Genomic DNA, 18231 nt, shown 5'->3' on the forward strand with positions numbered 1-18231 from the left:
AATAAGAAAGATACATTACGTTGGTACTCGATTGAGTAAGGCACCGAGTGCCCGTCGCTGCCCATCGATTTGGGTCGTGGCAATACCGTTCATATGAGATTGTACAACAACAACCAAAAATAGAAAAGTTCATAATGTAACACCAAGAAAACAAACACGCGGAATTCAACTAGGAAATACATACTCAAACTAAGTAAGATGAGCAACACAGTACCCGAGAGATAGTCTCCCACATATAAAGACAAAGCTTCCACAAATCATAACACAACCAATCTAAAAGTCACCCAACTCGGCTAAGCAAAGAAGCATAGAACATGAAACAAGGAAGGATGTACGTCAGGAAAAAGCAGGTATCACGTAGAGGGGTATAATAAGTGAAATCATGTAACAAGTAGAGGTATGTAGCAAGTAAAGGTATATAATAAGTGAAGACATGTGGTAAGGAAAGACATATAGTAAGTGAAAATATGTTGTAAGTGAAGACATGTAGCGGGTTAAGACACCTAATAGGTAAATAACGTGACAATTAAGGGCATGTAATATATAAAGACTAGCAACACGTAAAAGCATGTCCTACGTTAAGGAAGGTAGGATTAATAACTCAAGTAAAAGCATAGATATAATGGTAACAAACAAGATAGGAACATAGATAAGATAGTAAGAGATTAAATAGGAAACATAAAGGTAAACTCCATAAAAAACACCAGTGTGAAAGTAACACACAATGCAAAAAATATAGATGAGAACCAAGGTAGAGAGCAAATATGTCTAACGAACGAGTAATCATAACAAAAATCTAACTTTTTTTTTTGCATGGTAACAACCAACAAGCCAATCTCTTTTCAAACTGCACGCAAATACTTTATGTGCGAACATTATATTAATAGCATGAAAATAACCATCGTGCCAAATATTTTCCTAAGGCCCCAATCATCATCTCTTATTACAGATAAAGAAGCTCAAGTAACATGACAATAACATGTGTAGATATGGGTTCATGATATTACGATCTAGTTAAGCATGTAAACCAATCTAAAAAAATGGCGCGTGAAATCCTTTATGATGCCATACGTTCTAGCATGATCTCTAATGCATATAATTAAAGTCATCGGTCATGGGATTAAGTGAAGCATAAATCGAGGCATCACCAAGTTCAACAAAGTACAAAGAACCATATAATCTCCCCTCCCGAGCATGGAAACCCTAGTACATACATATACACTCGTCACCTCGTATATGCATTACCCCATCATGAAGCAAACAATATAATTTAGTAGGAGAAATTTTCTCAACAAAGCTAGGCAAGACACTTACTTCATTCTAGAATAATTCCACAATCCAATACCATCACCCGTAGAAATAATCCCCAAAATGATCAAAGTCTAGTCAAATATCTTCTAAGGAAGCCTAACAATGCTAAAGGAAACATCCCCAGTCAATAAAGGTTCAATCTTTGACAAAATCTCAAAAGTCAACGAAAAGTCAATTCGGGTCCACATGGTTCAAATCCGAAATCAAGACCAAATCTCAATGATCAAAAACCCACAAATTCAAATATATAATTTATTCCAAATTCGACCTCAATTTGAGATCTAAATTTCAAATTTATAAAAATCCTTAAATTCTACCCAAAATTCCCAATTTCTCTTTTGAACTACTAGATTAAGGATAAAAATCTATAGGTGTTTATAGAAATAACTCAAAATTAGATGAAAATCATTAACTAATGAAGTTAGGATAAAAATCTCTTCAAAAATCTCTCCAATCCGTGATCTAGATCTTAAAAAATTTGAAAGATGGTCAAATCCCGATTTTCAGCTTCTTAATATACCTGGGCGTCGGGTGCTCTTCGCATTCGCGGAGCACCTGCCGCATTCGCCAAGGACAAAAGCCAACAAGCCTTCACATTTGCAAGTCCATCACCGCGTTCGTGAATGCATCACAAGCACCAAACCTCCGCATTCGCGACAATAGGGCGTGATCGCGATGAAGACCTCATCTGCCTTTCCCAAATCTCCCAAGCCTACGCGTTCGCAAAAGCTAGTCCCCCCAAGCCTTTATGTTCGCGAGCTGCTCCTTACGTTCTCATAGAGTAACCTGCCCCTATCCCAATTATTCCCTTCACGGTCGCGGTAGATACTCCGCGATCGCGAAATACTAAGATACACCAGAAAATCAGCTAACTCTACAAGGCTACAAATTATCCGAATCAATCTGAAACTCACCTGAGCCCTGGGCTCCAATTCGAACATCCATGCAAAAGCTATAAGTTGTACTCCTAGTGTCCTCTGATTTGGCACGAAAGAGGATGCTTGAGGAGAGGTGGGAACATAAGCCTATCGCGCACTGATAACAAGTGGCACATTAAACTGGGATGCTACAACAATAGATTCATCTCTATAGCATTATGATCTTACTAAAATTAAAGATGGAAGAACGAGTTCTTCAGCTGCTACCTATGAGTTGTGATTCATTCAATTTTATTCCTTCTAGCACTACAAAAACTTCGATCTTACCGTTTCCACTGTTATTGTGCAGCCTTTCCACCGAGTTTCCCACCCCTTTAGTGCCAAAAGAATATTTATTAGGATCTCTTGGGCAAAAGGTAAAGTACCCGATGGATGATATATCAAATATGGCTTTGGACTTCAATTACCTAGCACCAGCAATTGACTATTGTTGCATAGTAATTACTTCATGCTTTGTTGCTTTTCATTTAATCTCTACAAAATATGTCAGTATCTCATAATGGTTGAGGATGTAAGCTGTATTCATTATCTTTAGGGTATTGGATATTTTTCACCTCATAAATGACTAGTATTTGGGATTATGCTTAATGTAAAGTACTATAATATATTTTGCTGGATTTATTTATTTACTTAACTAATCCAACACTTAATATTTATACACGAATACATTTAAAAAGGAAAATACTTACAAATGAAGGTGGTTAAAATTAACAAATCAAGTGTAACGACCCGGCCGGTCGATTTGAGAATTAGCGTCCTGTTCGGCAACTTAAGGTCTCAAGCAGCTTCGTAATATGTGTTATGACTTGCGTGTGTGGTCGAGTTCGGATGATTCGGGATCAATTTGAAAGAAGGATTCTTGTTTTAGAAGCTTAAGCGGCAAGAGTTGATTGGAGTTTTGACATTTGTGTAGACGACTCCGAAATAAAATTTTAATAATTTCAATAGCTTTGTATGGTGATTTTGGGCTTAGGTGTGCGTCCGAATTTAGATTTGGAGGTCCGTAGAGTAAATTGAAGCATTTGAGTGGAAATTGGAAAGTTGAAATTTTGGAAGGTTAAGAGGTTTGACCGGAGTTGACTTTTTCGATCACATGCCCTGATTGCGATTCCGAGAGTTGGATTAGCTCCGTTATGTCATTTGAGACTTGCATGTAAAATTTGACGTCATTCCGGGTTGATTTGACATGTTTTGGCATGAGTTTTGAAAGTTGGGAGATTTAAAAATTCATAAGTTTGATTCGAGGTGCGATTTGTAATTATGACGTTGTTTGATGTGATTTGAGGCCTCGACAAAGTTCGTATAGTATTTTAGTACGTATTGGTATATTTGGTTGAGGTCCTGGGGGCCATGGGTATCCCAGATGATTAACGGATAGGATTTTTGACTTAAGGAAATGCTGAGGAGTTTTGGACTGGTGCCATCGCACCTGCGATATATTTGGTCGCAGGTGCGATACCGCATAGGCGAGGCAGTGATCGTAGAATCGAATTAGGAAGGAATGGACAGTGGTCACAGGTGCGAAGTATTTTCCACACCTGGGTGATCGCGGACGCGGATGTGAAGACGCAGAAGCGGAAGCTGGCAGCTGTGTGGGTGCTCACAGAAGCAAGAATTCTTGCGCACCTGCGCCACCGCAGGTGCGGTGCTTGGGAATGCAAAAGTGAAGGCAGCGCAGAAGCACATTATATTCCGCAAATGTGGAAGACCTCGGCATAATCATATAAGTTCTGGGTTTGGCCATTTTCATCATATTTTGAGTTATAGACTTCAGATTTGGGCCATATTTAAGGGGTTCTTTACGTGTTCAATTGGGTAAGTGTTCTTTATCCAAAATTTATTGTATTTCATGATTCCATCTTTATTTTTATCATTTAATTAGTGGTTTCAGTTGGGAAAAATGAGAATTTTGAGAAAAACTTTTTAAAATGTAAAATGATGATTTGAGGGACGAATTGATGTCGAAAATTGATAATTTTGGTATGGTTGAACTCGTATCAGAATGGGTGTTCGGGTTTTGTGATTTTTATCGGGTTCCGAGGTGCGGGCCCCAGGGTTCATGAAAGATCGAAGCTTTATTATCCGAAATTATTTCCTATGAGTTTTATTTATGATTTGAAGTTATTTTGGCTAGATTTGAGCCGTTAGAAGGTTGTTTTACTCTATAAGGTCATTTTAGAGTATCGGTCTAGCTTCTTTGAGGTAAGTATCTTGGCTAACTTTGTGTGGGAGAATTACCCCTTAGGATTTGAGTCATTGTTTGCTAATTGTGTCATGTGAAGGCCGTGTACGCGAAGTGACGAGTACGTGCTCAGGCTTAATTGTGGAAATTTGACCGTTTAGGGCTTTTAGGTTCTTATGTTCATTAGATATGAAGTTCTTTTTTGTTTTGTTAAATCTCCCATTTACTAAATTCACCCTTACGTGTCTTAATTAGAATTAATTGCTTTATGTTCTACCCTTATTGTCGATTAAACTCTTATGTGCCTTAACTGAAGTTGTTGCCTCTTTTATTGTTAGCCTATCCTTTCCGTAATTGGTTAACCTTAAATGAAGTTATTATTATCTCTTCCATAATTGCTTAGCCTTAATTGAAGTTATTAGTATATCTTCTGTTATTTTCTTAACCTTAATCGAAATTACTATTATCTCTTCCGTAATTGTTTAGCCTTAGTTGAAATTTATTATCCCTTTCGTTGTTGACGTATTCTTATTTAGGGTCATTGACTCATGCTATCTCTCTTGTCGTCGAATTGTAATTTTTTGGAATCATTGTTACACATTATCTCTCCCTTGTTGATCTATTCTTGTTGAGACCATTATTCCATGTTGTATCTTTCTTTGTGAGATCGTTCTTCCGTTTCTTTGTGTTCCGAAGTTCTTGTGATGATTTACTTGTCGTATTCTTGTGTTATTGTTGTTGTTGTTACTGCTGTTGTACGTTGTGGTTGAGCCATGGTCTCCTTATTATGAAATTCTGTTATTGTATGGATTCTCTGGCAAATTGTGATTTTGGGAATTTGAGGTGTAATTGTGATACGTTGTTATATTGATATGCATGCGGTGGTATAAGGTCTTGGTATTAAAACACATGCGGTGAGATAAGGTAGGCTTGATACGCGTGATTAGGAGGGGAACTACTAGAATCCATGCGGTGTGATAAGATAGGCTAAAACGCTGGATGCTATTTCAAGAGAAATAATTTTTAAAACTAAATGTAAAGGCTCCCGCGGTGATATAAGAAAAGATTATGATTCATTTTGTGATTTGAGACTACGAGGCGGTACCTCGGTAGTGACTCTTGTTGACATTTCCCCATTCTTTTGTATATTATTAATCGTCTTTCTTCGTCTTGCACTATTTGCTTAGTTCTGTGTAGCTAATCTTGTTATTCTATTCGTTGTTTCAATTTCATTACTGTCTTTATTACACTGTATATTTTGTGGTGATCGTTTCTTATGTGCCATTCATTATCTCTACTCTTACTTGTTGACTTGAATTGTGGTAGAATACCTGCACAAGAATACACGTAAATAAATCACCCATATCGGTCTAAGAAGATGAATCCTGATGTTTTGACCATTTACATGTACTTTAGTGTACTTGCCTTATGTATGAGAGTTATCTTGTTCGCACGTGAGTTGTCCGTGCAGCCATGAGTCATTATTATTATTGGCACGTGAGTGGTCCATCGGATATTTGATATTGTCACTCCCTTGGCACGTGAGTCGTCCGTGCTGTTATGAATTGTAATATGGGCACAAGATGCTAAGTGATTAGGGTTCACGAATTGGGATCCGTGATTTGTGATTTTGAGGTTTGGTACCTCGTTGAAATTCTTAGATATGTGTGGTGTGAAAGCGATTGTTCCTATTGAGTTGTCACTTGTTTTCCTTTATTTGGTTTCACCGGATTTGAACAGTGTTCAGCTTACTCTACAATGTTATTACTTGTTGTGTCTCGTTGCTAACTGTTGCTTTTAGTTCCTATTACAAACATTGTATTATTATTGTCACCATGCCTAGCTTTATATTGATATTATTCCATGTTAGTTCTACATTTATACTTGTTCAGGTTGTTTAGTCCGGAGGTGTCTTGACTGTTCCTCGTCACTACTCCACCAAGGTTAGTCTTGATACTTACTGGGTACCACTGTGATGTACTCACGCTACACTTCTGCACATTTTTTGTGTAGATCTAGGTGCCTTGGATGTTGTTAATTATTAGCTAGGTGGTCGAGCATTGCTGTGGAGACTCAAGGTAAACATGTCGTTGTGTTCGTAGGCCTTGGAGTCATCTTCTGAAACATCCTCTTGTACTGTTTATCTCTATTCTGGAACAGTTGTATTTAGATATTTTCTAGCAAACTCAGTAGAGCTTATGACTTCTACTACCAATTTTGGGATTGTAAGTTTTGTATATAGTTTTTTATTTCATACTTGATAGCTGATGGTTGAATTTTGCTATTAATTCAGTAAGTGTTAGGCTTACCTAGTCTTAGAGACTAGGTGCCGTCATGAGGAGGAGCACGTGCCGCAGCTAGAGCACTTATCAGAGCAGCCGTTGAGGAGCCGCTAGTAACTCCGATTGGGGGACAGGTACCGGAGGCGCTTGTTGCTACCCCGGGACTTCAGGAGACTTTAGCACAGTTCCTGAGCATGTTTGGTACATTGGCTCAGGTAGGGCTGATTCCGGTTGCACCAGATACCTCACAGATTGGGGGAGGATCTCTGACTCCCTCCGCCCGTACTCCAGACCAGTAGGCTCACATTGGTCAGGTTTAGGGTGTGGTGTCGGCACAACCTGTTATTCCAGTTCAGCCCGTGATTAGGGCAGCAACATCTGAGGAAAAACATCCTAGACTTGCGAGGTTCAAGAAGTATCACCCTAATACTTTCAGTGGTTTGGATTCAGAGGATGCACATGGTTTTCTAGAGGAGTGCCACCACATTCTTCGAACTATGGGTATTATGGAGACAAGTGGGGTTGCTTTTACTATATTCCAGCTTAAGTGAGCGGCATATCAGTGGTGGCGAGCATGTGAGTTGGGTAGTCCGATCGATGCAACGTCACTTTCATGGGCTCAGTTTTCAGAGATGTTCTTGAGAGAGTTTGTTCCCTAGACCCTTCAGGAAGCATGTCGCGCGGAGTTTGAGCAGCTGCACTAGGGAATTATATCGGTGTTAGAGTATGCCGTTAGAATCAGTGATTTGTCCAGATATGCACCTGCTTTGGTTTTTACAGTCATAGAGCGAGTCCGTAGGTTCATCGAGGGGCTCAGTCATGATATCCGGTTCAGCATGGCTCGGAAGTTGGAGTCAGATATTCCATTTCAGGAGTTAGTAGAGATTGCTCGCCGATTAGAGGGCATGCAAGATCAGGAGAGAGAGGTCAGGGAGGCTAAGAGGTTTCGTAGACTGGGAGGATTTACTGGTCCCTATTTTGGGGGTAGGGTACGACATGGTAGAGGTTTTGTGGGTCAGCCAGTTCAATTTGCACTTTAGGCTTTGCATAGTATTTTAGGTACCCTTGGGCCTCAGGGTACCCGTACCGGACAACTTCCACAGCCACGTCAGCAGAGAGGTTCCTTTGAGTTTGGAGATATCAGCCACATGGTAAGAGACTGTCCCAGACTCCAGACATATGTGTCATATCAGGGTATTCAGGCTACAAGTTCTGCTCCAGTTACTGATATCCCTACACTGCCAGCTTTGGGTGCAAGTCAGGCGAGTAGAGGGGGAGGCCCGAGCCTTTGATGTGCTCCCTATGGTAGGGTTGAGGCCGTTGCACCAGATAATGTTATACAAGTATGGTTTTGATTTGTTATAGAGGAGCATTATTCATATTTTGTTTCGGTTCTGCTTATCGGGGTGAGTCCTCCTATGTTACTTCACATACGAGTGAGTTTAATGATTTAGTACTCTGTTTATGTGTTTACCCCTGTCGGGAGATTCTATAATGGTAGCTGATCTGTGCCAAACCTGCACCACAATTGAGTAGCGAGGCGGTCGATGCAATAATAAACCCAATAAAGGTCGGGATCGAATCCAGAGGGAGTTAGAATATGAGATTAGGTGTATATCTAAATGAATTGCAAGTTTTGGCTTTAATTGCACTTCCACAAGCTTGATTGGTTTTTCTATTTCTAACTTTACTCTAAAGATTGCAATAATTGAAACTAAGAACAATACTTTTGTTGTTGTTTTTCAAATGTTTAAAGAGACTAGGGTAGTGACTTCTACCTAGGTGGATATCTAACGGGTTGCAAAATCCAGGGCAAGCTTGATTAGTTGGGATTGTAATATAGCTATCACACCCGGGTACTCAGTCTATACCTCTTGGTAGTTTGAGTAATTTTACCCAATTTGACTTTCTCAAGTCTAAATGGGTATTCATGCAAATCAAGTGATATTGGCTCAAATTGGGTATTACTATCTCTAGGTTTAACCCTTTAATTGGGGCTATCAATTTCTTGAGTTCACCCCAATTCCTTGTTAGCCTAGTTTTCCTAGACTTAGTCCATCTTTCTCAAGTAGAGACTAAGTCATAAAGGTATGAATCAATGTTTGCAACCATTAATTCTTGAGTTCTAGCAAGAACTAGGCTAAATATCACTAACTCATTCACATTCAAGCCTAAAATAAAATATCCATTAAATACTCACACTAGGATTGGGTCACAACCCTAGCTATGGGTTTAGTTACTCATGAAAATAACAGAAATTAAAGATGAAATGAAGATAAAATCCATAATATTATTTTGTGGAATGAACATCTAATGTTAAAGAGTGAATCTAGTACAAAAGTTTCGAAAATAGAAAAGTCAGCCATACACAAAACATAACATAACCTGACATACCCTAAAAATGACAAAAAGTGCTATTTATACTAAGCTAAAAATATTGGACAAAAATGCCCCTGCGGAGGTTGTGCGGCCGCGTAATTCTGAGTGCGGCCGCACTCTTGCTTTCGTGGCCGTATAATTATGATGCAGTCCGCATTGTTCGCTTTTGGATCTTTCTCTGGTTCTTCATTTTGCGTACCACATAATTTTGATCGCAGCCGCATAAGGAATTCTGCGGCCGAACAATTCTGGTGCGGTCCGCACTTCTCTCTTTTAAATAAGTCGCCAGCTCTCTGAATCTCAGTCATCGCGGCTGCACAGGGACTTTCTCGGCCGTACATTTCTGGTGCAGTCTACGCTCATCATTTAGCCTAAAAATCACTCTCTGGATATCCCTCTCGCGGATCGCATAATTTTGATCTCGTCCGTATCATGGCTTTTGCAGCTGCACAATATTCGTGCGGTCCGTGCTTCAGACATCTTTGCCTAGTCTTGGTTTTTGTTCAACTTTTGACTCCTTCGTAAGTTGATTTTGATTCCTTTGGCTCCTTTTGAACAATTCTTGCAAGTAAGCATATTTCATTAGTTTCCGAGAATACCTTCAAGCATTTTTGGTTTAAAACACAAGTAAAAGAGAGCAAATAATAGGTTAAAATCCTCACCTATCAATTCCCCCAAACTTAAGCTTTTGCTTGTCCTCAAGCAAATAAGGTAATTCCCACCTCCACTAGAAAAAAAGATATTTCAGCTGGCCTAAGGTGAATCAATCATGCATAAATTGGGACTAACAATTACCCTCAACGCAAATGAATTATCAACAACACCATGTTTTTTTTACCTTTTGAGTACCATAGTTCTACTGTGACACTAGAGCATCAAGAGTTGACTTAATTCACCAAGGAAGCTCGCTCTATCACGTAGGTCATTGTGGAACCCAAACTCATCCTCATCTACTCTCCATGAGCAAATCTCACTTAAGAATGTAACACTCAAAATAAGGATTGTAAAGAAGTAAGCTCATCTCTCTCAAAAGAATGTCACAAGTCTTGCTCTAAGTACCATTAGCTTTCCCCTTATATAAATCACCACTAATGTAAGTCACTCAACTTGAAATCATATAGGGCTTTTTCAGGAACGTAATGAAGGCTTTTGGATCAAGGTAGGACTTATCGGCTTATGATGGTTTCATCTTTCCTTAAGAACTCCATTTACTCTTTTTGGCTCATACTTTCTTGACTCTAGGAGTCATTTTCTTCTTCCTTAGGGGAACTAGAGAGACGTAATGTCACTCTTTATTGCTCATGACAATCATTTTTTCTCCTTTTCTTAGCACTCCATGCTCTTCATACTTGCTTTCTTTGAATCACTTCAACTTTCTACTTTATTCACTTTCTTTTTGGCATATTTATTTTTGGCTTTTCTTCCTTTTCCATGTCACTCTTTTTTGTTCTTTGTACCTTTTATCAGTTTCACATTCCTCGTCTCTCCCCCAAACTTATGCTTTTGCCAATTGTATCAATAATGCAAAGGAAAGATCGGGTGCCAAGAGAGATCATTATAAAATGGATAAAGTCTTGTAACATGGCTATTGAATGAAAAAGGGGCTTCGACTCAAAGGGGTTGACTAGGGATATCGCATTGGTAGGCTATGGAAGCTTTCAAGTTTCAAATTGGATCAAGGAGAGCCTACAATCATTTCTCAAGTCGAGCTACACTTAGAATTTTGCCTAGACAAACATTCAGGGCAAGTTCTAGACTTATTGGCACGAAACTTGGACTTGCAATTCAATACCTCACCTCTCAAGCTGCTAGTTTGTTAAAGATAACAGAGTCGAGGGCCCACAACAACCCTAGCTGAGATTGAAAATCACAAATGGCTCAAAGAAATCACTCGATGATTGTTTTAGTCAATACAAGAGTCTAAAGTTCACATCTAGAGCTATTCTTTGCCAATCAACTTGTTTCTAACCATAAGGTCGAAGGAAAATGTGTTAGTACCAAGTGAAGCATGCTTGAGACACTTTTATTCATTACTACTATATATACAAAAACATAAAGAAAATGGACTCACTCCCTTAAGAAGGTTATCATGGGAAGAGCCACCCGGTTCACACAACATCCACCTTTGGAAAGAACCATGGCATTAAGAAAACCAAAGGCATATTGTTCACACAAAAAGTAAAAAGAAGCTAACAACGTAAAAAAAGCTACTAAAGTAAATAAGAATATATGCTACTAAGGAAAAACAACGAAAGTAGTTATGAAGTAAATTACGGAAAGAATACTAACTATGTACAAAATAAAGTAAAGCGAATATATACATAATGGGAATGAATATATACGTCGAATGGTAAAAATATATACATACCAAAAGTGAAAATAAAGATCAATAACAATAAAAATAAAGATAAAGAAAAATAGTATAATGGTTATTACATACCAAATGTCATCAAATAAAAATGGACCACCCCCCAAATGAAAAATAGCATTGTCCTCAATGCTTATAACAAATAAGAACAAGAAAAGGGATAGATATTAGAGAAAACTCCCTATGTGGTCTCTGTCTGCATCGTGTCATCAGCACCATCTGTATCCTCTAACAGGATCTCCATATCCTCTGACTGGGGGACTACGGGGTTGCTGAGCATCTGAATCAGCTCCGCAACAGTGTGTGCAGTGGTAGCCGGCTCCTCGGACTGACCAGTTGTTGCATCTGATGCCTCAGGCACTACTGCATGTGCTGGTAGAACTACCTCCTCCATGAGCAGGTCTAGTGGAATATCACTAGCAAAATCACTCTTCTCAACCTCTTTGCTCAACTTCTCCACCGAATTCTTAGATTCCTGAGTCTTACGCATCTTCTTTACCTACTTCACCAAATCCTTGATAATCCTCCCATATGTATCAAGAGTCTCTTGGAAATCTTTCTGGTCGTCCAGAATCTTCTTCAAAGAGTCTTCCACTGTTGGAGGTACCTGAAGCTCTGATAGGGCTGAAGATTGTGTTGCCATTGCACTGGATATGGTAGTCAGCTTTGTGGTAGCTGCCTGCATCCAGTTGTTGAGACTGGATAGTGTTTGTGAAACCCGCAGTGCAGTCTGAGGGTAGGTAGAAGATGTGGGCACTGACAGTGGCACTGAGAGGGAAGGTCCGGAGGAAGGAGAAGGCATGGTAGTTGCTCCGCAGAAGTACCGGCTGTTGTGGAGGGCTCGACAACTGACCCGGTGGCCACTACCACTCGCTCTTTAGACTGGCTAGTGGAGCTAGTGGCTTTACCCCTGAATTTAGGGTTGTCCGCTCCCTGGAGGTGGTACCATGAGAAAGGTTTTTTATCCTTCACCTCCACATCAAAATGTCTCGGCTCTACCCCTTGGTCTTGGAAATACTCTGTGAGGAAGTTGGGATAGGGATACGATCTTTCTTCTTTCTGGACTGCATTAGAGATATTATAGGATATCAAGTTTCCCACATTAATAGGATATCCGGCCATGATGGAATCTACCAATACTGCCCGGGGGAATGGAAGGACATTCTCATGCTAGCACGGGTCAAGACGGCTGCACACGAATGTTGCCCACCCTTTTGCTCCAAAGTTAAGGGTGGCTCTGACAATTTGAACTCCTGCTGTGAGCCATGCAGGTGTTGTACCCGGAATAGCAAGTATCTCAGCTAGATATGGGCGAACTGCATCACCCAAAGCTAGCTTCTCCAGGTATTGCACTGCCTCGACATCACATATGTGTTCAGTGCATGGCCATCAAACCGGATTTTTATGTTCGGACCTTTGTTACCTTGTACCCTTTTTGATATGGACAACACTGGCATAAAATTCCTTGACAAGGTATTCATTTGCATCATGCATCCGGCAAGTGAACCATTTCCATCTTTTTCTCTCCGTAAATTGCCGTAGGACATTCGAATTGTGCTGACTTATGTCTTTGGTTATGAATTGTCGCTTAAGAGTGAGCGACCTTTGGGGCCACCATTCTCGAAATGTTTCATATGCCTTCTCACTTACAAATCTATCAGCCCACACCTCCAGCTTCTTTGATCTAGCCAGGCCTCACATGATTGTGTCACCCCCTCTCCCGTCATCCTGGACCTCATTATCATCATCTAAATATATAGGGGTAGCTGTTGTGGTGGGTTTTGTAGCTGTTGTGGTAGGTGGTCCAGATGCCGTACTACCTCCCTCTGAGCTATCAGAAGAGCTAGAGGAGGTAGGTTCATAGACTAAACGGAATCTATCGGGGAATTGTTGTGATTGTGCCCCTTGTTGTGGTTGTACAGAACCCCCTCAGAAGTTTCCCGGGATGGGAGGTATTCACTGGCGTCTGAGGATTCTGGAGATGGTCTACTGAGAGTATTCTTTTTGCCCAAGACTTTCTGGACTGATAGTGGCATGTTAGGTTTTCCTCTACCCCGGCCTCGGGAGGATTATGCCCTTCCTTTGGAAGCATCACCTCGACCATGTGAACACACCATTATCTGCAACAAACAAGTAGTGAAAGTCAGTTAGAATTGGGGTACAACATGTGTTATTGAATTATAGTTAGAATGAAAGACATTGCTTCTCAAAATAGGGCAGCGCGGATCGCACAAAATTGAGTGCGGCCGCGGACTGCCAATCGCGAACCGCACAAAAATGAGTGCGGCCGCGAAAATCCCAGGTTCAGACTACTGGTTCTCTAAGGTTACCTCAGTGCGGACCGCATACGTTTGAGTGAGGCCGCGAAAACCCATCGCAGACTGCACAAAATTGAGTGTGGCCGCATAATCGATTTGTTGGGTCTCTGAAGTTTAATTGTGCGGACCACAAAAAATTGAGTGCGGCCGCAAAAACCAACCGCGAACCACACAAAATTGAGTGCGGCCGCACAAACTTAGCAATGACAAGTTCCTTCAACCAAGGGTATCACGGACCGCAAAATTTTGTATGCGGCCGCATACCCTAGCACAGACCGCACAAAAATGTGTGCGGCCGCGGAATTCAAATCAGAGCGGCACTGAAGTACGATTAATAATAGGGTTTTCACTAGTTAGGCATGATTTGTGGCAATTTAACACTAAAGGCTACTAACCCCATACTCCATTATGCATTCAAACACTACCCACGTGCTTCTAAACAAGAATTAAGCATCAATTTGACATTTTTAGCATGAATTTAACCCTAGATAAAAAGAAAACTACAACAAAGAGAAAAGAAAAGAAAAAGATGAAATTAATTCATTAAAATTAACATACCAGTAATGAAATGTAGTAGGAAATCAACAATTGATGAATATGGGATGAGATTGAAAACAAGAAAGAGTGCACTGTGCTTGAGAGGTCAGAGTGTGTACTTTGGCCCACCGACTTACCGACTTTGGCCCACCGACTTACCTGAGTGCGGCCGCAAAATTTTGGCGCGGTTCGCACACTTTACCTTTTCTACTCAGCAACTGATTCAGTGACACGGTCCACATAAAAATTCCTGCGGCCGCACAATCTGTGTGGTTCGCAAAATTTTGATCGCGACAGCGAATCCTTAAGGGATTTTGTCAGGCCAAACTTCAGAGAGTTGGCATTTTCCATCTTTCAGATGTGCGACTGCACACAGAATTGTGCGGCTGCGAAGGGCTTGTGCGGCCGCATAATTCTGGCGCGGTCCGCACAATTTCACCACTTGGCCAATTTTTTGTCTTGTCAATTTTCTACACTGCACACCCAATTCATGCATACACTTCACAACCAGTTAGTCCAAATCAATGCCGAATACAATAATAACAACAACAACAACATAGTATAATCCCACTAGTAGGGTCTGGAGAGGGTAGTGTGTACACAGACCTTACCCTACCCTAGGGTAGAGAGGCTGTTTCCGATAGACCCTCGGCTCCCTCTCTCCAAGAACTCCCACCTTGCTCTTGGTGTGACTAGAACTCATAACCTATTGGTTGGAAGTGGAGGGTAATCACCACTAGAGAAACCCACACTTGTCCAAAACAATGCCTAATCTAACAAGAAAATCAAAAGAAAGAAAAACACATGGGTTTTCTCCCAAGAAGCTTTTGATTTAATGTCGCGGCACAACGCATGTTACCATCATTCATTTGAAATGGAGCAATGCCACGACGTGGCCATCATCGACCTTACCAAGGTAGTGCTTCAACCAGTGCCCATTGACTCTAAAGATCTCACTATTCTTATTTTTCAAATCAAGAGCACCAAAAGAAGTCACATGTACCACTTCAAAAGGACCACTCCACTTTGATTTAAGCTTTCCCGGAAACATCCGTAACTGATAGTTGAATAAAAGAACAAGGTCACCTTCTTTGAATTCTTTGTTCCAGATATACTTATCATGTAGGTACTTCATCTTGTCCTTATACTAGGACGAACTGGAGTAAGCATGGAACCGGAACTCATCAAGTTCATTCAATTGCTCCACCCAAAGATTGGCAGCTACACCTCACTCAAGGTTCAATTTCTTCAATGCCCACATGGCCTTATGCTTTAATTCCACCGGAAGGTGATATGCTTTCCCAAACACCAACCAATAGGGAGACATACCAATTGGAGTCTTGTAAACTGTTCTATAGGCCCAAAGAGCATCGTCAAGTTTCCTTGACCAATCAGTCCGATTAGCATTGACAGTCTTGGATAGAATACTCTTGATCTCCCTGTTGGAGACTTCAACCTGTCCACTTGCCGGGGGGTGATAAAGGGTTGACACCTTGTGAGTGACACCATACTTGGAGAGTAAAGTGTCAAAGAATTTGTTGCAAAAATGTGAACCCCCATCACTAATGATGGCCCTTGGAGTACCAAACCTTGTGAATATGTTCTTCTTCAAGAAAGCTAATACACTCCGAGCTTCATTTGTGGGCAAAGCCACGATTTCAACCCATTTGGACACGTAATCCACAGCTACCAATATATAGGTGTTCCCACATGAGCTCACAAACGAACCCATAAAATCAATTCCCTAAATATCAAAAATAGCAATCTCAAGGATGGTGGTGAGAGGAATCTCATTTTTCTTGGAGACCCCACTAGCCTTTTGACATTCATCACAATGCTTAACGAGCTCACTAGCGTCTTTGTACAAGGTAGGTGCGGTCTGCGCTCATCATTTAGCCCAAAAATCACTCTCTGGATCTCCTTCTCGCGGACCGCATAATTTTGATCGCGGCCGCACAATATTCGTGCGCTCTGCGCTTCAGACCTCTTTGCCCAGCCTTGGTTTTTGTTCAACTTTTGACCCCTTTGTGAGTTGATTTTGATTCCTTTGGCTCATTTTGAACAATTCCTGCAAGTAAGCATGTTTCATTAGTTTCCGGTAATACCTTTAAGCATTTTTGGTCTAAAACACAAGTAAAAAAGAGAAAATAATAGGTTAAAATCCCCACTTATCAGTAGCCCATGTCTATCATTTTGTTTTGTTCACTATTGAGAGCTATGAGACTAGAAATGACTTTCTGTTACCCATTACGATAGGTTTTGATGTTATTTTTGATGGTTTGATTACAATTTTGGGATTTAGATGCTCTACCGGTATGGGGGTTCAATATGTGTTGTGATTTTGTTTAGAGGAATTGTATTGGTGGAAGGATCCGGTTGGTATAATGTGTATACTACTTGTGATTCAGAGCTGAGGATGGGATCCTCTCGTTTTCTTGTGAATTGATATGTTTGAATCGAGATGCGGGCCGCAATGGAGTTATATCAGCATGAGATCCTTGTGATTAATTCATGTGGTTTAATTCTCCCTTGTGAAATTGAATTAGTAGTATTGTACTAATAAGGAGTGGTGCTTGTCGGGCTTGTTTGATAAGTTTCTCATGTGGTTCTCTTTGCATAATTAATTATATTCGCGTTGTGCTTATTGGGTTTTAGCTTACGAGGTGTGTGCTCAGGTGGCGTTAAATATGACTGGATGAATCATGTGAGTAGTTACGAGGTTTTCATGTTTCTCACATCGTTGTCAGTATTGTGAAGGTTTAAAACAAGGCTTAAACTGAGGTGAGGTTAATTGTCGGTGCTGTAGTTGATTATGGGCAGCTATTGTGGCCAGAGTTATTGTTATGGGCATATTTGTGATGTATTACGTTGTGTGTTTGTATCTTGTGGGTGTAGGCATAAGTTGTTGCGGCTGGTTGAAGCTGATATTGTATGTTGATATAGGAATCAGGTTTTTTGTAAATGATCGAATGGTGAGAAATTTGGTTTTAAGGCTTATTGGTATTGGTGAAAGGAATAAATTTCAGTTGAGATGGTGTTGTGAGGCTTATGTCGTTGGGGTAACATGGGGTCACCCGTGGGTGTATGTATGGTAAGTCCACTCAGTGATTTGAAGACTTTGGAATGGTTCTTGACACGTTCGAGGATGAATGTTTCTTTAAGAGGGGGATGATATAACGACCCGGCCGGTCATTTTGAGAATTAGCATCATGTTTGGTGGCTTAAGGTCTTGAGTAAATTCGTAATATGTGTTATAACTTGCGTGTGTGGTCGAGTTTCGTTTTTGGATGATTCGGGGTCAATTTGGAAAAAGAATTCTTGTTTTAAAAGTTTAAGAGGTAAAATTTGACCGGAGTTTTGACTTTTGTGTAGACGACTCTGAAATGGCATTTTGATGATTCCAATAGCTCTGTATGGTAATTTTGGACTTAGGTGTGCATCCGAATTTGGATTTGGAGGTCCGTAGAGTAAATTGAAGTATTTCGGCGAAAATTGAAAAGTTGAAGTTTTGAAAGGTTGAGAGGTTTGATCGGGAGTTGACTTTATTGATATTGAGCTCGGATTGTGATTCCGAGAGTTGGATTAGCTCCGTTATGTCATTTGAGACTTTCATGCATAATTTGTTGTCATTCCGGGTTGATTTGATATATTTGAAAACGAGTTTTGGAAGTTGGAAGATTTGGAAATTTATAAGTTCGATTCGAGGTACGATTCGTAATTACGACATTGTTTGATGTGATTTGAGGCCTCGACTAAGTTTGTATCGTGTTTTAGGACGTATTGGTATATTTGGTTGAGGTCCCGGGGAACTCGGGTGGATTTCGGATGATTAATGGATCGGAATTTGGACTTAAGGAAATGCTAAGGAGTTCTGGAGTAGTGCCATCAAACCTGCGATGGATTTGGTCGCAGGTAC

The sequence above is a fragment of the Nicotiana tomentosiformis genome, chromosome 12, assembly GCF_000390325.3.
Source record: "Nicotiana tomentosiformis chromosome 12, ASM39032v3, whole genome shotgun sequence".
NCBI classification, from domain to species: domain Eukaryota; kingdom Viridiplantae; phylum Streptophyta; class Magnoliopsida; order Solanales; family Solanaceae; genus Nicotiana; species Nicotiana tomentosiformis.